This window comes from Heteronotia binoei, chromosome 14, assembly GCF_032191835.1.
Source record: "Heteronotia binoei isolate CCM8104 ecotype False Entrance Well chromosome 14, APGP_CSIRO_Hbin_v1, whole genome shotgun sequence".
NCBI classification, from domain to species: domain Eukaryota; kingdom Metazoa; phylum Chordata; class Lepidosauria; order Squamata; family Gekkonidae; genus Heteronotia; species Heteronotia binoei.
This window is the reverse complement of record NC_083236.1, coordinates 11,447,690-11,464,118: the sequence shown is the minus strand read 5'-3', so window position 1 is coordinate 11,464,118 and position 16,429 is coordinate 11,447,690. Positions and strand designations below refer to the sequence as shown.

At 42.8% G+C, this 16,429-nt stretch overlaps 1 protein-coding gene across 1 annotated transcript in view; it reads left to right on the top strand.

Moving 5' to 3' along the window:
* CFAP61 (cilia and flagella associated protein 61) overlaps positions 1–16,429 on the top strand; it is a 297,694-nt gene that overhangs the window by 112,681 nt on the left and 168,584 nt on the right. The gene's annotated exons all lie outside the window — the stretch shown is intronic.

Below are 16,429 nucleotides of genomic sequence, written 5' to 3'. Positions count from 1 at the left end.
CAGATGACCAGTTGAAGATCATCAGTTATAGGTAAGCAACCTGTTTTTATTTACTCTGACCAGACATGTTTCAGCCTATTGGCCTTTCTCACTGGTCAAATAAATGATATTTGTTTGGCTGCAGGAGCCATGCATCAAATTTTTCTGATCAAACGAGAAAGAACCATTACTAGTGGAAAGTTTACATGACCATGGCAGCAAACTGTCAAGAATGAGGCCTCTGATATATTGCCTTTGGTCACAGACAATAATCATTTAAATACTCATCTTGGTCAATTAATAAGTGACTGTTGCATTGTAATGTCAGAACCATTCAATGACATCATCTGTTCAACCACTGAGGAAGGCCAGTGGGTCAAAATGTGTCTTGTCAGAGTCAATAATGGTCATTTTTGGTTGCCAGCTACTATACAATACGATTCTTAATTGAGGCTATTACCAGGGCCAACATCTGTTTTTAAATTTGTTTTTCAATTTGCTTTGTAACAAATACGTGCATATTTTTTGTATCTTATAGAATCATAGAGTTGGAAGGGGCCATATGGGCCATCTGGTCCAGCCCCCTGCTCAATGCAGCCTAGAGCATCCCAGACCAGTGTTCCCACAGCCGCTGCTTAAAGACTGCCAGTGAGGGGGAGCTCACTACCTCCCTTGGTAGCTGATTCCATTGTCAAACAACTCTTACTGTAATCCCCCCCCCGCCAATATCCAGTCGATACCTTCCCACCCTTAATTTAAACTCTTCTGCTGCCAACAGGAAGAGCTCCCTGCCCTCCTCTAAGTGGCAGCCCTTCAAATACTTATAGAGAGCAATCATGTCTCCCCTCAACTTCCTTCTCCAGACTGAACATTTCCAAGTTCCTCAGCCTTTCCTCATAGGGCTTGCTCTTCAGGCCCCTGATCATCCTTATCACTCTCCTCTGCACCCTTTCTGTTCTGTCCACATCCTTCTTGAAGTGCAGAACTGCACACAGTACTCCAGGTGTGGCCTGAACCAATGCAGTGTGCAGCAGAACTATGACATCTTGTGATCTGGAAGTTATGCCTCTGTTGATAATCCCAAGATGGCATTTGCCTTTTTTATTACTGCATCACACTGGCTGCTTATATTTAACTTATGGTCCACCCATACCCCAAGATTTTGTTCACACACACTGCAGCCGAGAAGTGTATCCCCCATCCAGTGTGCATGTCCCTCATTTTTGTTACCCAGATGTAGAATTGCAAGATGGAGCTATTCGGCCAGGCCTTTGGTTAAGGCAGCGGATGCCCTATTCCAGGGGTTCCTAACCCCCGGGCCGTGGACCGGTACCGGTCCATGACCTGTTAGCAACTAGGCCGTGAGTTGTATAATTATTTAATTATATATTACAATGTAGTAATAATAATATGACGACATTGGACTTATATCCTGCCCTCCACTCCAGATTTCAGAGTCTCAGAGCAGCTCACAATCTCCCTTACCTTCCTCCCACAACAGACACCCTGTGAAGTAGGTGGGGCTGAGAGAGCCCTCCCAGAAGCTGCCCTTTCAAGGACAACTCTGCGAGAGCTGCAGCTAACCCGAGGCCATTCCAGCAGCTGCAAGTGGAGGAGTGGGAAATCAAACCCAGTTCTCCCAGATAGGAGTCTGCACACTTAACCACCATGCCAAACTAATAGAAATAAAGTGTACAATTGTATCATCCCAAAACCATCCCCCCACCTCCCAGTTCTCGGAAAAATTGTCTTCCACAAAACCGGTCCCTGGTGCCAAAAAGGCTGAGGACCACTGCCCTATTCCGTCTGCTATTCCATCTACTTGGTCTCCCTTGCTATGACACTATGGTATTTTATTATTATCATCATTATTCCATCCTTGGGCCAATAGCTGTTTCAATCTGTAGAATGTGCCCTTGCTACCTATGATGTATTCTATTTTGTTTCCTGCTATATTACTTTTTTAAAAAAAAGAAAATTAAAATATTTTAACCTGAAAACTTTAAAAAAGTAGAACAGCAGAAAAGTTCTCATGCAACATAAAAAGAAACATTTTTTTAAAAAAATCACATTTACTCCTGTTTATTACTTGCATAAGAGCCCTGTGGCACAGAGTGGTAAAGCTGCAGTACTGCAGTCAGAGCCCTCTGCTCACAACCTGAGTTCGATCCCAGCGGAAGCTGGTTCAGGTAGCCAGCTCCAGGTTGACTCAGCCTTCCATCCTTCTGAGGTTGGTCAAATGAGTCCCCAGCTTGCTGGGGGGGGGGATATAGATGACTGGGGAAGGCAATGGCAAACCACCCCGTAAAAAGTCTGCCATGAAAACATTGTGAAAGCAACATCACCCCAGAGTCGAAAACAACTGGTGCTTGCACAGGGGACTACCTTTACCTTTATTACTTGCATTCTGGAAATACCACTGGGGGAGGAACAGATCAAAATGTAATAAGTTTTGCTCTGGCAAACATTTTCAGTGTTATGGCGCCCCCAAATCTAGGGACAAAATTGGCAGAGGAATATTTCATAAGCACTTGCCTCTTCTACACATTTCCCAGATGTCTTCTGCCTATGTAGTGTTAATGGCAGTGCGTATTGTTAGAAGCTGTTTCAGTCTACCTTGTTTAATGTTGTAAGAGAAAAAAAATTATCTTGTGGAGACTCTGCTGAAATAAAGGGGAACAGTACTCCCATTTGTGTAAATAAGGCTTTAGTAGAAGACTTTCCTGCTGGATCATGTCCCCAAAGTGCAAACTCCTTATAAGTACAAAGGTTTTAGATACTGTCCAAGCCAGCTTCCTTAACTCACTGGAGAAATATGCCCTTTTTAAAAACTGTAATGCAAATAATTGGGTGCTGTGGTTTTAAGGAGTTATCCAATAATAATTTGGGAGATTTGCTGGAATCTTATCTGACATTGACCACTGGATGTCATTATAGCACTGTAAAACCACTATCTGAAAGTTGCAACAACAAGAAGGAAAGGAAGAAGGATTCTTAAGCAGAATGCCCTTTTAATACTTTTCTGTCCATTTAATTCTTCTTCTATTTAATTCTGTGCTTCAAGAAATTTTCATTGGGGCTTGTTAAGTGAATCAGTAAATAAATCCCTATTCACAGAATCCAGTTTCTGAGGTCCCGAAAATTTCAGGAAGCTCCACATGTTGCTGTTGCCGTGGGCGACCCCTCTGCTCCCTCAGGCTTTTCTGCAGTGAATGTGATTGTCCTAACATGTGCATCTGGCTTTGAGAAGGTGCATTTAGGTGTGATGTCCACACACGACATGTTTTGCTTTGGGGAAATTTATGTGATACTTCTGTTGCCAAAAACAATGAAGACATGTGGGGCTGCTTCTGTTCATCATTTTAAAGACTAAAACGAGTCCAGGGGCACCTTTGAAGACTAACATATTTACTGTGGAATAGAAATGTCACAGATTATTACCTTTTTAATCGCAGTTTTTTCCTTTCTCTGCTGAAGACTAAGGTTTCACTTCATGTTTCTCTCCCAAAAAAGCATAGGCTCCAATAAATCTGCTAGCTTTTGTTTTGTCTTCTTCAACAAACTAACATCCCCCCCACAACATTTTAAGGTCTGTAAAAGTTCCAGAAGTTATACACAGTTTTCCATAAATCAGGGGTCTCAAACATGTGGCCTGGGGGCCAAAGCAGGCCCCTTGAGGGCTCCTATCAGGCCCCCAAGGAACTGTCATCTGCTTCCTTCTCCCTCTCTTTTGCATCTGTCTGCATCACGACTTGTTTTGCTCCTCCCTTGGGGAGGAAGTGGGGAGGAATAGCTTGCTTTGCCAGGCTCTCTCAACCTCACAGCAGAGATACTGAGCCAAGCCTCTCTTCCTTCTTTTGGCTGAGGCTTCTCCCCCTTCTGGTCCCCTGGGGAAGGTATGAAAGAGCTTCCTTTACCCAGTTCCCTGGATCACATTGGACAGATACAAAGAAGACCATGGACTGTAAATTTATACCCTGCCCGTCTCTCTGAATCGGAGTCTCAGAGCAGTTTACAATCTCTTTTATTTTCTTCCCCCACAACAGACACCATGTGAGGTAGGTGGGGCTGAGAGGACAACTCTTGCGAGAGCTATGGCTGATCCAAGGTCATTCCAGCAGTTGCAAGTGAAGGAGTATGGAATCAAACCTGGTTCTTCCAGATAAGAGTCCACACACTTAACTACTAAACCAGATTGGCTCTGAAGAAAGCACCTTTAAGACCAACGAGTGCTAATGTTTTAAGCATGTTCTAAACTTTTAGAAATCTTGGTGTTTATGTCCTTTATAAAGTTTATATCTCTGAGATATCTCGGAGCGCCAGTTTGGTGTAGTGGTTAAGTGCGTGGACTCTTATCTGGGAATCCAGGTTTGATTCCCCACTCCTCCATTTGCACCTGCTGGAATGGCCTTGGGTTAGCCATAACTCTGGCAGAGGTTTTCCTTGAAAGGGCAGCTGCTGTGAGAGCCCTCTCCAGCCCCACCCACCTCACAGGGTGTCTGTTGTGGGGGGGAAAGATATAGGATATTGTGAGCCGCTCTGAGTCTCTGATTCAGAGAGAAGGGTGGGGTATAAATCTGCAATTCTTCTTCTTCTCTGCTATCTGGCATTATATTTTATGACACACATGGCCTGGCCCAACAAGGTCTCATTTATGTCAGATCCATTCCTCATAACAAATGAGTTCGACACCCCCTTTTAACCTGTATTTATATGTCTTTATATTATGATTAGGTAATATACAGAACCATAGGATCGTGGTTTTTAAATGATATTTTAGCACCACGTACATCACTGTATTTTAGTTTCTTTTCTATTTAGTTTCTTCTTGCAACCTTTTGGGTTACTTTTCTCATGTAGAGTTTTTTCTCCCCTTTCTTTGGTTGCACACAGTCCCAACTTTAGCCAGGTTTCCTGTGGTGATTTTCTTTAAAATGGTGTTAATGGTTTCAATTTGTGAAACTTTGCAGTTGTTGAAGAGTTAAACCTCACCCCACATGGCTATTTGAATTAGGGCTGTGCATGTGTACAGTTTGCCTTTTACAGGTGCACTGATCTATGAGTTTTGTCAGATCTATTTTTGCCCTTTGGAAGGCATCTTTGTGGTCATTTCTTACAGACATGTTTGATTGTTTCCCCATGGAAGTATATTTTCTTCAGTATGATAGAGACCAATCTGTAAAATATAAAGCTACACCATATGTAGCTCTTACTGTTTAAGTCAGAAGTCATGGTATTTGAGAAAAGGCCTCTGTGACAGTAATGAACGTGTTAACAAGAAAACTAAGGACGCATAGAGCCTGCGTCAGGTGATCTGAGGGTGGGGGCCAGAGTGCTCGGAACTCTCAGAAGTGATTGACAGCTAACGGCTGAGGGCAGTCGTTGACTAACAGAGTCTTCGAGAGACTGCTAAAGAGGGGAGTTGGTCTGAGAAGGAGCTGAGACAGGAGCTAAGGAGAGTCTTCGAGAGAAGCAAAGCTCACTGCTAGCTCTATAAAAACAGCCAAGGGGCTGTGTGTGACAAAAGGAGAGTCACAGTGAAGACCTGAGCGGTCACAGACACATATACACGTCTCTTAAGAGCTAAAGAGGTGGTTGAGGGAACAGATGTGGGTCTAGAAGTCTGAAGGGCTGGGAGTAGAGGCACCAGTCGACTTGAGAGACTTGGCACATTATACTCAAGAGGCCAGCCTATAATAGTGTTGGAGAGTGAAATCTATATGATCTGTGAAACCTGAGAGAACTAAGGGAAAAATATATTATAAAGTCTGAAACTACTGAGCAACTTGTTAACTACATGAGATACAATATAGCCCATGTAAATATCTCCCATTCCCCAGTTGAAGACTTTGTATTTAAATAAATATCTGTGGTTTACTTTAAAGTTCTCTGGTGCCTATATTTTGGGAAAGCTATCAAAGCTGCTGTGGTCCCCTACGAATTGAGTTCTATATCCATCAGAAACCAAAACAAATACCCCGAAGAGACTAGTATAGAGAAATCCATATTATACCCACCCCTTGAGTCCAATAGTCATGAGGTAAAAGTTTTAAAGGAAGAACTGAGGCTGAAGAGGGGCTGGGGTCGCCATAAGCTGCATATAGAAGTGATCCAGTGAGACCGCGAGGTGCGCTGTTATAGCCTCCTTGGTATAAATCAGGGTTCCCCATTCTGGCAGCAGGGTGCTGCTGAGCTTTTCAGAAAATGGGCAGGGATGTTGTAACTCTGGACTTGTTATTGGCTGCCTTCTATCAAATGAGGGGGTTTTCCCCTGGAGGATGTGGGCTTTCTTTAGTCAGTGTGTGGTTTCATTTCCCCCTTCAGGGTTTCATTCTTCCCAGGAGGTATTAGGAGTGAGGTATTCCATCTGGTTCCATCTCCTAACGCTGCCATTTTGGGTTGGTTATTCTCCACTTTCAAAATTTCAAAGGATCCTGCAGGCTCAAGATTTTGGGGTCCTGGTACAGATGGAGCATTGTTCAGATTACCACTTCTAAAAACCTAGGGGTATTTTCATGGTGAACAAAAATTGGGTGCCCAAATTCTGCATATAAAGACCAAGATAACTATCAGTCCAAAAGCAACCTAACTGTCAAGCACCAATATTTCTCCGTAATCAGTCTTTTGTTTTAAATCAAAGCTGCTTTATTGTTAGAAACTCAGGAGCTGTACCAAGGACACAAGCCTTGGGCGTAATGACATATACACAGTTACACAGTTGCTAAATAGGATATCATCAAAGGTTACTATACAGATGCATGCTTGAGTCACTGGTTCAAAGGCTACTAAACCACTATCTATTTTATACAAGAATGTAGGCTATTGGAAACATCAAATATGTTCACACTTTTCTGGGAGCAGATAAGAGTTGTCCGTGTGAACCTGTGGGAGGGGCGACTTGAGGTAATGCCAGCCAGGCTGTAGCATAAACATCCTAGGGCCAGATGGATTTATTACTACCCACTGGCTGGTTTGCTCGGTGCATGGTTCCCCTCTCATTATAGTTCCATCCATCTGCTCAAACTGTATTGGAAGAGGTAAGGGGCTCTTATGGAGTCCCAAGGCTTCCACCAACTTAGGCGTGATTATGTCTCTAATGCACCCTGAGTCGAGTAGAGCCCGGGGATGGATAAATCTCTTTAGCTTGGGTTTTTTACAAAGTCAAAGGGACGAAAAATAAAATTCTGGTTATTCTCACCCTTAATGGTGCCATTAGTTCCGCGACCTGCTGCTCGGCACCTTTCAGTGCAAGTCGTCCCCGTTTCCTGCCGGTTCATCCTCCCAGGACATCTCACTCAGCTCATCGATGATGATGGTTTCTTCTCCCAACGAGGTTGCAGCCGTGATGCTCCCTTTTGCTGAATCCTTTGGTCAACTTTCATTCTTCTTCACCTTGGGTGCTTCGGGGTAAGCGGGGGCCTCGAGGCCGTTCGGGGCAATTGGTGGACAGATGATTCAGACCTTCGCATCTGAAGCAGCGCTGAGGAATGGTGGGTTTAGTCACTCCCCCAGCGCTACTGGCCTTTTTCCCATTTGGTTTTGCCCCCGACCGAGACTCACGTCCCCCCTTACACCCTTGCTGCTGTTGCCGTTGCAGGGCCACTTGTTTCATGTTCGTTTCCACCTCTCCGGCTAGTTGCACCCACCCTACCAGTGTGGCGGGGCGAGTTTGCTGTAGTGCTCGATCCAGCACGCTTGCGTTCAGGCCCCTCTGGAACTGCTCTATCTTCATTAGTTCGTTCCACCCACGAACTTTAGCTGTGTTTTGCTTGGAACTCAGCTGCATACTCCCTCACTGATTTGGATCCCTGCTGTAAATATCTTAGGGTAGTGAGGGCCCTTGTTTCTTGCAAGGGGTCTTCATACTGGGTCAGTAGTGCCTGGACGAAAGCTGACACTGTATCCAGTTTTGGGCTCCTGGTCTCGTACAGGCTTACATACCATCTTTTCGCGGCCCCCTTGAGTTTTGACCCCAGGTAATCCACACTGTTGAATTCGTCGGGGAAAGTGTTTCCCCAGTAATGCATGAAACTGTTGGCTTGGATGGAGAAGTATCCCACCTCTTCTGGTTCTCCGTCAAAAGTGGCATCCAAATCTCTCCCCCTCCCATAATCTTGAGGGATGAGGGGTAATGGAGGTGACGGCGCCGCTGGCTGTCTCACCGGAGAAGGTATCTGTCCTCCTCTTGGGTCTGTCGGCTGCAGCACTCTCTCCAGTTGCCTTCTCATTTCTTGCGCCATGAACGTAGCGTTGGCTTGCGTCTCATCTCTCAGGCACTTAGCCATTTCAGCCATCTTGTATCTCACCATCTGGAAGAGTCCCCGGTCATCAGGATCGGGCTCTTCTTCCTCCTTGTCCGGGCAGGGCTGATCTCGGTCACCTCCATCCTCCTCCTCCGGTCTTGGTTTGTCTCGATCACCTCCGCCCCTGGTTCTCGTCCCCTCTTGGTCACCTTCGTCTTCCACTCTCACCCGTCGGGATGGTCATGCCAGGATTGCTTCCCTCTGAGCTGGAGCCTCGTCCATCAGGGTGATGGAGGTTCGGGGGACTCACACTTTTGGAATGATGAACAGTTGTTGTATATGTAGGGGGGACCCTCTCCCCATGACTTGACAAGCGTCGATGATGTGCCATGGTGGTGTCTGCACCCCTGCGCCTTCACCTCTAGGCTCGCCTCACAGCTTATCCAGAGTGGTAGGGAGTCTGCCGTTATCTGGTGCCATACGGTTAGAAAGTTGCCAGTTCGGTTAAATTCTCTAGGAGGATTACTTCCAAAATGTCAAGCATCGATATTTCGAAATAATCAAGCTTTTGTTTTAAATCAAAGACTTGTTTTATTGAAACTCTATTACTTGCTCCATAGACAGATACATTGGAAGTAATACTAGATATACAATTGCATAGTGTCTTATAGGCAAGTTCAAAAAGCGGGGTTACAGATAACTTCAAAAGAGTAACATAAAGATGCAAATGGGGATGAAGGTTCAAAGGATACTTCATGATATCTCTTTATGACTAAGGAATGCTCACATCTCCATTTCTCACACATTCCCTGCTAGCTGATAAGGCATGGCGGTGTGAATGTGGGGGAGAGGCACTTTACACTGCTTTAGTACAAGGTTACTCTACACATCCTGAGGAGAGAAGGTTTTATTATGCACCCACAGGGGAAGGAAAGGAGAAGTGAGAAATGAGAAGGGAGAAGGGAGGAAGGAGAGGTATAGATAAATCAGCTTTTAGAAATAGCATGCTTGACACCCGGTCTAGTTGCCTTCTCATCTCTTGGATCATGAATGCGTTGTTTGCTCACATTTCTTCTCTTAGACCTCAGGCCATCTTTGCCATCTCTAACCTCATCATTTGGAGGAAGTCCCGTGGGTCGGGATTTTGTTCTTCCTCCTCTTCCTTGTCTGGGATCGGATCAGGACCTCTTTCTTCTTGACCATCCCCTCCGCTTGCCTCTGAGGTGCCTTGGTCACTGTCGTCCCCCATCCGTGTGCGTAGGGGGGGTAGCGCTAAAATCGCCTCTCTCCAAGCAGGTGCTTCGTCCACTAGGCTGGTGGACTTTCTGGGGCCCCAATCCATTGGGGTTATGAATAGTCGCTGTATGTGCAGCGGCAACCCTCTCCCGGTCGGCCTCCTGGCATCTAGTAAGTGCCATGGAGGTTGTCTCGGGGCTGTGTCGGGTCTTGGGTCTTCATAAGTCGGTCGTTCTGGATTTTCATGGGCTTCTCCATTATCTGGAGCTTTCTCCGCCATCGTGGTAGAAAGTTCCCAATTCAGTTATGTCCCCAAGTGAAAATGTCAAGCGCCAATATTTCTCCATAATCAGTCTTTTGTTTTAAATCAAAGCTGCTTTATTGTTAGAAACTCAGGAGCTGTACCAAGGACACAAGCCTTGGGAGTAATGATGTATACACAGTTACACATTTGCTATATAGGATATCATCAAAGGTTACTATACAGATGCATGCTTGAGTCACGGGTTCAAAGGCTACTAAACCCACTATTTTATTACTAAAGAATGTAGTCTATTGGAAGCATCAAATATGTTCACACTTTTCTGGGAGCAGATAAGAGTTGTCCGTGTGAACCTGTGGAAGAGGCGACTTGAAGGTAATGCCAGCCAGGCTGTAGCATAAACATCCTAGGGCCAGATGGATTTATTACTACCCACTGGCTGTAAAGAAGGGGGGAGCAACATAGAGATGGTGGCCTGCTCTTTCTCTTGGAAGTCAAGAGAGGAGGGAAATGAGTGCGCTTGAAGACAGAGTCAGGATACAGGATGATCTTGACAGGCTGGAAAACTCAGCTAAAACAAATGAAATTAATTTTAACGGAGATAAATGTAAAGTTCTGCATTTAGGTAAGAGAAATCAAATGCATAATTATAGGCTGGGGAAAATTTGTCTTGGCAATAGTATATTTTAAAAGGATCTAGGGGTCTTAGTAGACTATCCACTGAACATGAGAAGTGTGATATGGTGGCTAAAAAAGCAAATGCAATTTTGGGCTGTATCAACAGGAGTATAGTCTCCAGATCACATGAAATTATAATATCACTTTATTCTGCTCTGGTTAGATCTCCTGTAGAGTATTGTGTTCAGTTTAAGAAGGATATAGACAAGCTGGAATCCATCCAGAGGAGGGCAACAAAGACGGTGGTGAGAGGCCTGGGGACTAACTATTATGAGGAAAGGTTGAAGGAGCTTGGGTATGTTTAGCCTGGAGAGAATTGAGAGGTGACCAACCTCATTTCCTTCTTTGATCGAGTGACAAGCTGTTGGGGTTGATGGTGTTTACCTGGATTTCAATAAAGCTTTTGACAGGGTTCTCCATGATGCTCTGATGGGTATACTAGAGTACTGTGGACTGGACTCTAGGATAGTTAGATGGATAAGGAACTGGTTGGAGAACTGCACTCAAAGAGTAGTTGTCAGTGGAATTTCATCTGAATGGAAGGAGGTGTCCAGTGGGGTGCCACAGGTTCGGTTCCGGGCCCAGTACTTTTCAATATTATTGCGGGATTTATTTTGTACCCTTGGCAACACAAAACCCAGAAACCAAAACAACCTTCAGTTATCAGAAGGCTAATACATACACACTAATAAGTTTCAAGACCTTACAGATTGTCTTTATTAGACTCCAACTTTCTCCTTTAGACAGAAGGCTTAAAATATACGGATAGAAAAGCAAAACAGTGTAGATAACACTAGTCCTTTCAGAAAACAGTTACACAGTTAGAATTGCATAAAGCATAGTTCTACAATAAAGCAGCGAGCATACTGAAAAATATGTCCCAACAGGGACTTCATCCTATTAGTTGCATTTTCCCATATAAAATCTAAGTCTCGTGTCTCTAGTAGAGCTATATATTCTCTATATATACTCTATATTCTACGTTTGAGCATTTATGCTATATTTGAGGCCTCAAGCATGAAATCAGCAAAGGCTGTTGATTTCTGGGCTGAGCAGCATAGAGGCCCCTGCCTCTCATGCTGTCAGCCGCTTCTGTTCAAACGTCCAGGGTTTATAGAGGTTTGAACCCATCTCACCATCTCTGCCTTATCGGATAGTGTCTGATGTTATGCATTCCAAAAATCTCCAGCTGCATTTTAATCACGCTGCCAAATCAAAACATTTAAGGCCAATATTACCCTCAGACAATCATTACCTTTAGCCTTACTGACCTAGATTCTAGCTGTTAGCAATATGAATGCTTCTATGTGCTAAAAAACTTGTTGCCAATTTCATAAAGAGCTGTTGTGGCCGACCCAAAAGAAATCCTGCCACAAATATTTTTGTCAGTGATCTGGATGAAGGTGGAGGGGCTACGCATTCAGTCTGCAGATGACACCAAACTGAGAGGATCAGCAAACACACCAGAAGATATAGATAGAATTCAATGAGACATGAACACACTGTAAAAGTGGGTGGATGTGAACAGGGTGCAATTTAACAAGGATGAGTGCCAAGTTCTACATCTGGGTAACAAAAATGAAGGACACACATACTGGATGGGGGATGCACTTCCAGGTAGCAATGTGTGTGAACAAGATCTTGGGGTGCAGGTAGATTGTAAATTAAATCTGAGCAGCCAGCGTGATGTTGTGACAAAAAAGGCTAATGTATTTATGCGCCTGAAAAAGACCAAGGTTTAACTGAAGAAAATGGAAGTTTATAGTAATACTTTGGCTGGTATCTGGGTTGCAACAGGAAGCACACCAGTACTGAGAAGAAATAGAATACATCGTGGTAAACATGTTGGTGTTTATTTCTATGACAATGGCCATGGGGTGCTGGAAAACAATATCTATAACGACATGTAATCAGGGGTTCAAATCAGAACTGGATGCAACCCCAAAATCAGGTGCAACAAAATTTGGGGAGGCCAAAATGGTGGTATTCTTGTATATAATTCTGGATTTGCCTTAATAAAAAGACAATGAAACTTTTGATGTCATGGCTGGAGTATGGATTAAGACGGAGAGTAATCCTACATGAAGAAGGAACAAAATCCATGATGGAAGGAGAGGAATGGAGGCATCTGTCTGTTTAATGGGAACAGATGCCTCCTTGAAGAGAATGATATCTTTAGGAATCCACAAACTAGATTCTTTATCAGCACAAACAATCATCCTGTGTTGAAAATATATATATATATATATATATATATATATATATATATATATATATATATATATATATATATATATATATATGAATGATTTGCTGCAGGTGTTGAAATAACAAATTATGCAACTGCAACTTTAGAAGGCAATCAGATTTTCAATAACTGATTTGGAGGGTTATTTCTAGCCTCTGGTGTCAATGTGGCATTAAAAGATAATAAAATAATGAAAAATCAAGATGCCATAGAAAAAGGTGTTTGTAAAAGCCAGTGTATATAAAATATCAAGTTATACCAGCTACCCCATGCATGATTTCTATTGGTATCCCACTTGTAACACCACAGACCACAATGCCATATTTGTAATTGTATTAAGAAGAGCCATCAAGGACATGATGTGGAATTTATTAGACATGATAGATTTTTCTGTGACTGTGGTGCTGGAACACTGTCCAATCCCTGTACACTAGCTGAAGAACTGACACTTCATATAGATAAACTCTTTGACTCCACTTCTCCCATAGAATCTAATACACTGCAGCACCACTAAAGAAATATGACCAAAAAAGAACGTCCTGCCATTCTCTATCATACTTGTTTAAATTTTTTGAGAAAGTTTATACGTGCCCATTTTTGCAAAAAGAATGATATGTAAAGTGGTGACACTCAACATATCAAAAAGAAAGTGGCAATATGTTAACTCAAGACAACAGAACTGGATGTTTCAGCATTACTGGCTAAACAGACTTTTGAAGCTTCTATAAGACTGGTGTTTCTACAACTAGCATTGAAATGCAGTCCTATTCACAGTAGCGCTCTTCTGTAGACAAGCAGCGTTCTTCGTTGCTCCCTTTATGGACATGGGTACCGACTGCTTTTGTAATTATTTTATTATCTTTCAATGTCACGTTGACACCAGAGGCTAGAAATAACCCTCCAAACCACTTATTGAAAATCTGATTGCCTTCTAAAGTTGCAGTTGCATAATTTGTTATTTCAACACCTGCACTTCTGCATTTATCTTGATTTTTAAAACATTTATTCAGCTTGAGATATTTGAGTCTCATGTAGTTTTTAATTTCAAGCAAATCTTATTGTACTCGAATGTGTCCTGTTTTGTTAGCACCTCTAGACATGCTGTAATTGTACTCATGTCCCGGGATGTATGTTCTTTCTCTTTAAGAGAATACTAATGTTAAATTATATCGAGCAATTTTTCTCGCATCCTTTGCAGTTTCCCTTTCCCATCCCTTCTCTCATAATCTTTACATAGATCACATTAAAGAAGCGTTTTAACGAGATTTCTTAGCTAATGCACTATAAAACAGTTTCCCTGAGTTCTGAAAATGGAGTTTTGAAGTACAGTGTAAGCCGTATATGACCCCGAAAAAACTGGCAAAGATGAGTAAAAAGATGTCGGATAGATGTTGGAAATGTAAAAATCATGAAGGTTCTTTTTTTCATATGTGGTGGACTTGTGAAAAAGCAAAGAAGTTTTGGCAGATGATACAACAAGAAATTTCTAAAATGTTGGGATACGACTTTAAGAAAGTTGCAGAGACCTTTCTGTTGGGATTACAAATGGAAAAATTTCCAAAAGAAGATAGAACTCTAATTTGGTATTTGCTCTCAGCTGCTAGGACATTGTATGCGCAGTTGTGGAAGCAAGAAAAAATACCAGAGAAATGGGATTGGATTGTGAAAGTTTTATCGTGGAGCAAGATGGACAAATTAACAAGAACTTTAAGAGACTATGATTTGGATGTGTTTAAAAAGGAGTGGAAGAATTTTAGAGGATATATAGAGAAAGAGTGGAATGTAAAAAGACATTGGACAATTTTTTAATATGAATATGAGAAAAGAAAGATATTGAACTTTGATTGGTTAAGGGTACCTTTATAACTGAACTTAAGTATATAACCTCGGCGGGAGTCTAGTAACAGAGGGAGGGGGGATTGCAAAATATCATATGGGTTAGAGATAGTAATGATATAATTAGATTTTGTTACTATATGTTATCAATAAAATTGTTTAAAACACGAAACAATCCTGTTAACAATTTTATTGAACAGGCTGGACAGTGATACTCTTATGAACTGCTGAAAATTACAATTTCCTGCTTTAATGCTGTTGACTCAAAAGTATATAGACAGCTCTATACAGTTTCATAATTTTTTTCCATTTATGTGTATTGATGACAGTGGGCAATCAAAAGCCTAGTAGGCTCTCCTTGGAGGTTTTCAAACAGAGGCTAAATGGCCATCTGAGAGCAATGCTGATTCTGTGAATGCAGATCATGAGAGGGAGGGCAGGAAGTTGCATCAATGTTTAGTTCTCATGGCCCTTCTTACATGTCCAGGGAAATACTAATTGTCACTTTGGGGTCAGTCAGCCATATTTCTCCAAGCCAGTTTGGCCAGGGATCCTGGAGGATTTTTTTTTTTTGGGGGGGGGGGCGTTTTCGCACTGACCTTAATCAGCAGCGACGCCCCTCTTCACTGCGCAGGATCGGCGCGGATTTCGCACTAATTGCCGCGGAGCACCCGGAAGAGCCGGAAAGTCCCGCGGCTTTTGCGGCGCAAACGGAAACCGCCAAAAACCAGTTTCCATTTGCGCCGCAAAAGCCGTGGGACTTTCAGGCTCTTCCGGGTGCTCCGCGGCAATTAGTGCGAAATCCGCGCCGATCCTGCGCGGTGAAGAGGGGCGTCGCTACTGATTAAGGTCAGTGCGAAAACGCCCTTTTACTGTCTTCTGGGTATTGACCAGGGGTGTGTGGGCATTGTGCAGGGGGTTGGACTAGAGTTCCCTTCCAACTCTATGATTCTATGATTTATCCAGAAGTTGAGGCAGGAATATCACTAATTATTGTTCTATAATACTTTGATGCTTGTGTTTTTTTCCCCAACTTTGATATGGCGCTTCAGTCTGTTGCAGATGTGGGAAACTGGTAATTATTGTAGTGATATAAAATAAGCATCTAAAAAAAATTATTGCTCTTGCAGAAAACATGCCACTGCCAATACTGAGGTTTATAGAACAAAGCAGTAAAGTGCACCTTTAAGACCAACTAAGTTTTATTCAGAATGTAAGTTTTCATATGCTCTAAGCAGACTTCATCAGACAAAATTGGAATGGCAAGCCATCTTTAAATATAGAGAAAGTAGGCAGTGACTCTACATACCAACTTACTGCCCACTATATTGAAAGATGGCTTGCCATTCCAATTTTGTCTGATGAAGTCTCCTTAGAGCATATGAAAACTTACATTCTGAATAAAACTTAGTTGGTCTTAAAGGTGCACTTGTCTACTGCTTTGTTCTGTTGCTTCAGACCAACATGGCTGCCCACTTGGATCTAAATACTGAGGTTTGAAATTGATCTCCTTTATGTTATGTCTGAAGTTAGAATAATAGAATAATAGAGTTAGAAGGGAACCTCCAGGGCCATCTAGTCCAACCCCCTGCATATATAGGAAATTCACAAATACCTCCCCCTAAATTCACAGGATCTTCATTGCTGTCAGATGGCCATCTAGCCTCTGTTTAAAAGCCTCCAAGGAAGGAGAGCCCACCACCTCCCAAGGAAGCCTGTTCCAACTGTCAGGAAGCACTCTTTCAGGAAGTTCTTCCTAATGTTGAGCTGGAAATTCTTCTGATTTAATTTCAACCCATTGGTTTTGGTCCTACCTTCTGGGGCCACAGAAAACAATTCCACACCATCCTCTATATGACAGCCCTTCAAGTACTTGAAGATGGTGATCATATAACCTCTCAGCCACCTCTTTTCCAGGCTAAACATGTCCAGCTTTTTCAACCTTTC